This window comes from Trachymyrmex septentrionalis, unplaced genomic scaffold (genome assembly GCF_001594115.1).
Source record: "Trachymyrmex septentrionalis isolate Tsep2-gDNA-1 unplaced genomic scaffold, Tsep1.0 scaffold131, whole genome shotgun sequence".
NCBI lineage: Eukaryota > Metazoa > Arthropoda > Insecta > Hymenoptera > Formicidae > Trachymyrmex > Trachymyrmex septentrionalis.
Genome location: NW_017304450.1, coordinates 1,263,860 through 1,274,134, shown reverse-complemented (window position 1 = coordinate 1,274,134; position 10,275 = coordinate 1,263,860).

Below are 10,275 nucleotides of genomic sequence, written 5' to 3'. Positions count from 1 at the left end.
ATATATATATATATGTATATACATATATATATATATATATATATATGCATGTATATATTTATACATATATATGTAAGCATATATACATATATAGTAATATCTAGTAAATGTTGAGAAACTTTATACATATAATAAGAAGAGTGTGTGTAATGCGAAAGAGAGATGTGCCAGCGCGTGTTCATAAACGTCGATAGCGTGAACGAACACGGGACATTGTTGTTTTCTCGTTGTTTGCGGCAAGAAGGGTATAATAGAAAAATTTGACGCGGTGTCGCCGAAACAGACTGAAAATTTGTACGATGGCGATGAACCTTTATACATACATAGAGAGATATATACATACATATTAACATACATATGCGCATACATGCGGACGGTAGGTTTAGATCCTTAAACATACTTTTACAAACGTAAGCGATCCATCACGTTTTTTTTATCTCTTTTTTTTACTTTTATTACCGCCACAATTGCTACGTTAATGTTGTTAATACCGGTAGGAGTACTGCTACTGTTTCTATCATTACTTACTACCTTTTTACTATCGAGACGCTGTAATTAAGAGATAGATGAAAGATTATGCTGCTAATTCTAAAGTTGACAGGGTGGAGGAAATAAATATATATATGTCGATATATATTGTTCCATCGACGAGATACTATTAAACATCATTGATCTTGAGTAAATTTTCATAACTGTCAATGGAGATCACGATTGCCATCTTTTCGATTTTCGGCTGGAGATTCCAGCTTTTTAGGCAAATCTCTGATTCTTTGGCAAATGGAAAAAAATCTCTGACTGATTACTCTATATTTTTCTTTGACTTTATTTGTTGACGTTCTTTTTACGAAGATGTAGTGCAGAGATGATGATAAGTGGGTCTTATAAGTCTTATAGGGTCTTATAAGTCTTATAAATACATAAATGAGAGAATGGAAATCAAAGGAATATTTACTAATAGAATTTACTAATAGAATAGCTATAATTTTGACAATCTTTTTTTTTAAAGAAAGCAACATTGTGTCCAATATTTCTATTAATTCTCCTTTTTCTTTTTAAAAATCAATCTATATACGGCGGAATACTAGATGACAATCGTGATAGAGATCCGGAAATCCGGAAGTGATAAAAGAATTTCGACACTATAAATTTTTCGACTGTCAATCGTCGACTCAAATATTTAAACAATTAGCTTATAATACAATATTAAATTTGTAATTTATTATTATACAGATGTTTCATAAATAATGCCTATCTGCGACGCAGTAACATTAAATACGTAGCCGAGAAATTGAAATTTTTTTCATAATTGTCACTTGTATCTACAGTCATATGTATGAGTAATAATAATAAAAGTAATAAATAATAGATAATAAATTCAATAATTTTAAATAAAAATTGAATATTGAGTCGTAGATGTATATACGCATTTCTGTGAAACGTCAAGATAATAATAATAACATGTAAAAATTAATAATGTATTATAAATTAATCTAAATTTTGACAATTACGGCTAATTTTCAAAAGATTGTTTTTAATCCTTTCGGCACGAAGGATAACTGTAGTCACCCGCTGTGAAATACTTACTGGACTAAGTCGAAGAATACGCAAAATCATTCTTATATCCTTAAAAATACATGAAATTCTCCGGCATACATTTAATAGTCATGTGCTATTAAATCCTTTATTATGCTCTACTAGTGAGAATTATTTTCAACTGAACTCTACCGTACCGAAAGGGTTGATAGTATCTTGTTCGTAATAGTACGCGATGAATACACAATGTGATTCGTATGATGCGACGTTTTCGAAAGGCTTGCACGCTACGATTCGAGACGAATGTGGCAGTGATGAAGAACTTCTTATCGTCGATTGTAGAATTTGTTGGTTTCTCCGATATGTCTCCACGATATTACTCGTTATGAGAATGGGGATCCAAAATTAATGAGCGGTGTAATATTTCATTATTTACTCTTTGTACATAGAGAATGTATGTATGCGTGCAGTATTGCGTGTGTTGTATAATATGTGAGAGAGAGAGAGAGGAAGCGAGAGAGATACCGCTTATGTATATATGGATGAAACTTCATTCTTATATATATAAATATTCGTAAACACACTTATATATGCGTATACATAATGATAATGGTAGTAATAATAACGACGCTAAGTATTATTATTCCAATTATTATTACTATTATTATCACATAATGATTACTCTAATTATTTTAATTTTTATTATTGCTCTTATTATATTATTATTATTATTTTCGCATGTACATTTTTAACGGACTGAATGAGACGCGCTGTATTTTTTGTACATGCACGCGAAAAAAATATATTACGCTCGCATTAAGATTATATAATTCGCGTGAATCCATTTCGTTAACACTGATATTGTAGTGTGTTGTTATACTCCTTTCCTCTCCCGAGTTACACAGTCACGGAAAGCCAGTGTTTGTTACAAATAAGATACATTAGATTAATAGATTACTGCAGTTATATACATGCGGAGGACATGTATCCATCTGCGATTGTAACGCATGTCAGCCAATCAGCGAGTAATAATATTGTAAGGATAGTGAACTGGACGACTCCCAGTGGCCAAGTAGGATCGCCGCACGTATGGTGAATCTCTAATTTTAATGAAGTTCAACAGACGAATATCGATGCATATCTCCACGCACGTACGAACGCGCGTTGTCTACAATCTCATTGCTGTTACGATCAATATCTTGCTTTCGCTTTTATTAGTCGGTATCGCCGATCTCTTTACGATAACGATAAATTAGTTAATCAGGAATGAACGTTTGGAATTCGCCGCATTCGCCAAAGGACCTCAATTCCGCGAGACGCGATCACGGAGTATCGTCCAGTACACCAATAAACGCAATATCCACCAAGTGTTCATTGAGTTTGTTAAACGAGGCGAGAAGAAGGCAAAGCGGGAAGAGAGGATTCGCGTAGGATGAGGATCATTGCTTCCTAATTATGTGAGGCTGCAAGAGGAATGCAAGAAACAAAGAAGAAAAAGAAAAATCGCAAGCGCAACGTCACCATGTGATATCGAGATGATCCGAGCTAGTTTAAGACATCGTTGAATGTTATGTAAAGCATGATTTAGAGCAGCTGCATATATTAGAAAATTGGCCGTAAATTTAAAAAATTATGAGGAAAATATAAATGACTTAATAGAAAATGTTTCTCATTTTGATCTATAGATGATCAAATTTTTTTCTCTAATTAATTTTTGCGATCAAAAGATCGTTAATCCAATCGCTTGGATTAATCGAAAATCCAACGGGACTAATTGCAGCGATCACGGTAATCTTAAACTGGCTCTGGCAACCATGTCACGTATCCGAGAGGAACAGCACGATGAAGCGAATGTATAAACAAAGATTTGGCTGTGTCAATGTAATAGCGTCTGTTGATTTCTCTGTCGTTTCTTCTTTTATATTTTTAACGTTCGAATCGAAACCTCTCGATGAAAATAAGGAAAATGAAAGGAAGAGTGAGAGTAAAATCCATGATAGAGTGAGATGTGTCGCGAATGAATTAAGAAAGAAAGATAAAGTGCGAAAGAGATAAAATAAAAGAGCGAAAGAGTATGCGGAAAAACGCTCATATGTTTATCGCACATTTAACGTTGAATGATGACTAAATCTCTAAGAATTATTAAGATCTTTAAGGATTATTAAGATAACAAGCTCGTTCTATATAAATAAAAATGTAACCGCATTTCACGTTAAATTTGGGATGAGATGAGTTTATTGAAAAAAAAAAGGCTGTTTCGAAGCCGTACGTCGTTAATTGATCGAGCGAAGGGTAGATGACATGCCTACAGCTCTACACACCCATTTTCTATTATCACGAATCAAGGTTACTTATTTTATTTTTATTCTCGAATATAAAAACTGTGAACAAATGCGAACAAAATCGAGCGAACGCAATATAACGAATATAACTGCTTTTTTAGATGGTTGTAACCATCTCTACAAATATTTCCCATAAGGATGCAGATGTGTATCGAAGATGCAAAAAAGTCTCTTTCCTTTACCACCTTCGACGCTATCATATGCAGAAAACGCACTTTTTGATCATGTAGACGTCTTTTCAAAATTTTGATATCCATATATATACAATTACTATACAATGTACACCACTGACTGTTAATAACCCGTACGACTGGATATTTGTATGCGTTTACAACTTTAGCAGCGAGCTCGAACAGTGTGATCAATTACTCACACTCGGAACCGTAAATTGCACAACTCATATTTTCTGCTGGATATCACAGTTGAACGAAACGCTCGGTCCCGTTGATACACGACTACGATCGGGACGAGCGTATTTAAACCGACGGAAATTAACATACGCACATTGGTGCACCATCATTTTTTCATGCGGACCAGAATAGATAATTGCAAGACAACCTAATGGTCAACTTCAATAATATAGCTGTTCGGAAAAGTGTACACCAATAGCGACAATTAGATTAGGAAGTATAACTATTCTTGCATAATGAAAATTTGATCATTTCAGGAATAAGTTGACGTATGTAATTCTTTTATTATTATTAATTAGAGTTTGGTAGAATTAAGACATTTTATTGAAATATTTTATCGAAATTGATTTGCAAATCATTCAAATATTTATTATATTAAAATATTTGAATTTTATAAACTAAACTTATATATATTCAATAAAGCTAACATTTAAAAAAATTTTAGTTAAGCTGAAATGCATTTTAGATTATTTAGGAATAAAGTGAAAATTTAATATATACATTATATGAAGAAGTTGCTACTGTTATACATTCTTTTAGAACATCTGTATACTCGTTTAGATAATGAAATATTATGAGAGTAAAAAGCACGAAAAGCACTTTCGATTATTCGCCAGATTGGTGAATTTGAATATTACGATAGTTATATAATGTGTATGAAACTGATCGTGATTTATAGTAAAACAACTATTTTTTTCCGCGAAACTTTCTCATTTTATAATCATGCGATTCTCATCTTAACATGACATCCACGCATATTTCATCTTCCTCGTCGCGAGTAATTCGCACAATTCAGACTTTGAAATATGCAAAAAATGTATATGCTTTTGCACTAAAACTTTATAAGACTGACGACTGTTTTTATATGAATATAATAAATAGCAGGATATAAAAATTCCCAAATTAAATTGCGTTTACATGTTTGTACGTGTAAGATCGTGTGATGAGCTATGAAACTGTAGATTTCGACGATAATTATTTCCTCACCGACGTAGAGAAAGAAATTCAAGTTTCGACTAATTGCACAGCTAAACCTTTTTACAAAGGCACAATACAGCTTCGGCTTCGATAGTACATCATTTGTTAAATTTCGACAGATAGATCAAAATCGTTCTATGAATAAATGAAAACCGATGGCGCGCCGAACTTATATTCTCATCAATATTTTCCACCCGATAGAGATCTGTGTGTTTCGCGGAAAATAAAATTAGAATGTCTCGAGCAAGACTATTTCGCTTTACAAAAATAGTGCCTTTTTTACAAAAACTCTGTTGTTTGTGCCAAGTCAAATCCAAAGGATCTGTAAGACACACTGCCAGTGTACAGACTGGGAACAGAGAGAAAAGGGTAAAAGCAGGGTTGGTAAAAATTGTTTTAAACTGTTTAAAACATGCGCTTAAAAGATGTTTGCAACATGTTTTTTTATGATACTGTTTAAAGCATGTATGAAGCATTAAAAACATATTTAAAAAACACAGTGTTTTGTTCTTTAAAAAAAAAAAAAAACATTTTTTACCAACCCTGGTAGGAAGAGAGAAAGACGGAGAGAAATGTAGACTAGAGTGCGAGCAAGTGTGTGCTGCGAAGTTGTTAAACGGAAGACTGAGTCACACGCGGAACGGACTTAACTTTTGTTAGGAAGGATCGTTGCGATATAGACGAAACTTTGGCGGACACGAAGACGAGCAAGGACTTTTCTGATGAGCGCGAATTGACATAAGCCGAGACATTTTCGTGCGCACACACGTACATACCATATGAGTGCGCACGCAACGCACGTACAAACGCACGCCCATACAATTTGTCGAGGAATGTCCTCATTTTACAAAACTTACGAGAAATACCGGGACTAAAAAGAAATGCCAAAAGTGTTCGATTAATTCAATGCCGCCGTGGATCCCCGATTAGTATCTTATTATATAGAACGACGGAAACAAGTAATGTAAATGTATTAAAGAGGTTTAATATATAATTTTAATCATGGTTGTACACATATATATAAATATATATATATGAAAAAAAATATATATATGTGAACAGACAGAAAGCACCGTTCTTTTTATGGTGCTCGTTAATAAACGTATTAACATCCAACACGACATTGCACACCGAGTATATATTTGCACATGTACAATTATATACTTCATATTATTTACCCTCACGATGCAAATCAGATGTATAACTCTATCCCCTTGTACATATATACATACACGCAAATATATATGTATAATGTAACGTTAAATACACTAACAAAAGAACCTTATTATTTTCTTTTTATAGAAATTACGTTAATTAACTAATAGTATTATTCCTGTTGTTCGAATAGTAGACGTACGGTTCGCATTATTACCTAGAAGATAGCTCGTTATCTAGTTATTTTTATTTTACCAAGAAACGTTAATGTCACTATCATTATTATAGTAATAATAAGAATTATTATTGCTAATACTATTGCTACTTTATTATTACTACTACTATTATTAAAAATAATTTTTTATTATGACAATTATTCTCATATCGTCGTAATTATTATTGCAGTTATTGCTCCAACTATTACTCTAACTATTGCTATTAATTATTATTATTATTAGTAATCATTATCTATTAATTATTACTGTCCTTATCAGCAACATCTCCACTATTATCATATGTACGTCGTTGTCATCGATATCACCGTTGATACTCTATTATAGTACTTGGATAATATATGAAACTACTTTGAAACAAGCGCGTGCTATCGACTTGTGTGTCATGTTTGACATAACTTGGAAAAATTAGCTCTTTATTTGGCATCAATTTTAAGCCATTTCTAAGAAAGGTTCTATTCGATGTGCTTGTACGTTTCTCCAATTTTATCGTGCTTTTTTCATTGATTTTCTATTCGTCCTATTTAAAGAAATTTACAATGTAATGATAAACATAAAGACATATATCAAAATTTCTCTTTTCTTTTGCATCTTTAAGATCAAATATTAGAAAACAAATTGTAATATTCAAGAAATATTTTATTTACGGAATACTTTCGGTAATGTTACTTATTAAATTTTGCCGATGCATTAATTGCCGCGGCAATAAGAAATTATCAATGTTATATGTAAAGAATTGCAATTTACATAAAAAAAATTTCTTCACAACTTTTTTATAAACCATGAGATATAACCGCGACAAAATCATTGTACATATAGCAACGCGATAGCTGGTACATGTGTTTTAAACGATAATATTTAAAATATTTTCTGGCTAATTCACAGATGCACTGCATTTGTGATTTGATAAATACGCGTTAACATTGTTAAGAGGCAAATATTAAGCGATAAATTTAATATTTCTTCGCATACTTTCTATACTTTTTGAGGTACGAGCTATTTTTTAATAGTTTTTCGTCAATACTTGATCTCGTTTTCACATTTTTGTGTATTTCTTGAATTTAATATATATATATATACAGAGTGTTTGGGAATTAATGATAAGTCTTTCGCATAGGGGCAGAATGGATTAAACTGAGAAGAAAAGTCCTCTACTATTTTGCAATTTTCGCAATAGTTAACAAGATATAATATTAATTGCTAAAAATTGCCGAAAATTGGTCTTCAATAATTTTTTACTCAAATACTACCAATTTTACAGAAAGACGAAAATTGTTTAATTTCTTTTCATAGAACTCTACGAATTTTTTCAGAATTTTTTATCAATTTTTTAGCACTGCATTTTTTACCAATATGAAAATACAATATTAAAAAATTCTGAAAAAATTCTGAAAAAATTCTTAGAATTCTATGAGAAGAAAATAAACAATTTTCGTCTTTTGCAGTTCTTCTGTAAAGTTGATAGTATTTGAGTAAAAAATTATTGAAGAGCAATTTTTAGCAATTAATATCTTGTTAACTATTGTGAAAATTGCAAAATGGTTAAGGACTTTTCTTCTCAGTTTAGTCCATTCCGCCTCTGTGCGAAAGACTTATCACTAATTTTCAAACATCCTGTATGTATATATACAGACACACACATAATATATATACATATGCATTATATAAAACGTGGAGAGTTCCGTATTCAGAATATTTCGGCTATTCTGAGGATTGTTGAAGATACTTTAATATGTATATATGTATCTACTTATCTTGTTTCTGTATCTCGTGAAGATAAATATTTCTTCGTAATTCAAAATTTTTGCTGTAAAATTATAAAGCGATACTCACTTTTCGCGACAAAGTGAGATGTGAAATTATATAAAAATCTTTCAATACTAAGAAATATATGCAGATATATCATAACGTTACTAAAAGATCAGCAGAATCTAATAATGCATAAAAAACACGTAAAAAACGTACATTTGCATTTTAAATTGCAAAATTAAATCTTTATAGGCCTTATTTTACGTTTGTAATAGTTACATGTTTCACCGTTATGTTCTGAGTGCGGATATTTATTTGCACTTTAATAAATGCCGAATGTAGTTACCGCCTTTCCTCATATCTCTTCCCCATCCCTTAGTACTTTTGAATGCATGCGCGTGTATCTTGATGACACATAATGCGTGCCTCGGCAGTGCGAGAGACCGTCGGGTAGCTAATTTATTTCATAGATGTCAAGGTGGATGTCCCAATTACCAAATATGACATAATTTGAAGTACGACCGTTCATCGTTTTTCTCAGCATAGAATCATGTAAATATTCACTTCAATATTAAATTGTATAGTTACGTTTTGTTTATTTGTGAGACAAAAGTGTAAAAAAACAGATTTACTTCTCAAAACAAAAAAAAAATATTTATTTAAAGATACAATATTAATTGTATTCATAAACTCAAAAGCATTTCATGATTATTACTAAAATGCTAATTCGTAATAAATAGCTGTATTTTTATTTCAAATAAGCGTAAAATTAGTAGATTAGATACGAGAAAAGAAAACATACGTTCAGAAAAAAAAAAATACAGTTGAGTGAGTGCTTGCTGCTATTGGTATGTTCCTCTAGATTTATCATGGCTCAAAGTCCAATCACACGTAACAATTACTGAGCGCTCACTCAACCATCGTGTTTTCTGAAGGTAGCCATTAATGGATCAAAAGCAGCGCAATTATTTAATAAACACGATCTATTAAGAAAGTAAATAGAAGAAAACAAAACATCTCTTTTATAAGAAAATGTTAAATTTAAAAATGGTAAAATTTATTTAAGATGATATATTGGCTCACGCAAGTTCGCTGTCATCTTGCAATATATATCATGAGACGTTGATTATTGGAATGTCCTTTTCGCTCGTATTTCGCACGGTAAAAGAATCAAGCGGGGCATTATGCAGTTTCTGTGGACAGCCTTCTCAAAGCAAACGTTACCATACCATCGAGTACAAATTGATCTTGTACGTGCGTGATTCCACTCAGTTTGAAATCCGAGACAAATAGAAGAGGGAATGAAACGAGAATCAAACAAGTTTCGTCAAACGGTGAAAAGCATGCATGTGCGGTTTACGTCTCTGATCTATCTTTCCTTATTTCGGATCTACAATAGATTTTTAAGCCATAAGGACGAATCATAATCAATTATTCTCCTCCGCATTCGACTGTAATTGGTCAATTTCTTACGGCTTAAGGCTTAAAACGTCTATTGTAGATCCGGACTTAGGCCAGGAGCCGAATGACTTTAATATGATTAGAATAATTTTACGTGAAAATAATATCTCAGTCAAACATGTGTGTCACGTTCAATCTTTCGAAACTTAACTGTCATGTGAAAATTTTCGTAATGAGTCTAATTTCAATCGGTAAGTGGCCATTTGAACGATCGCAAACGCAATCTTTAATAATTCTGTACATTCCCAGACAACACGCATGCTCGAAAACAAAACATAAGATGTCTCAAAAGCATGTTCTTAAAAATGTCTCATGTCTCGATTTTCGATTTTTTGTTGTCTGGGTTTTGATTGTTGGCCTACACAATAAAACCCACAAATCTCTTACATGCAATACCGATAGGATTTGCGTGGC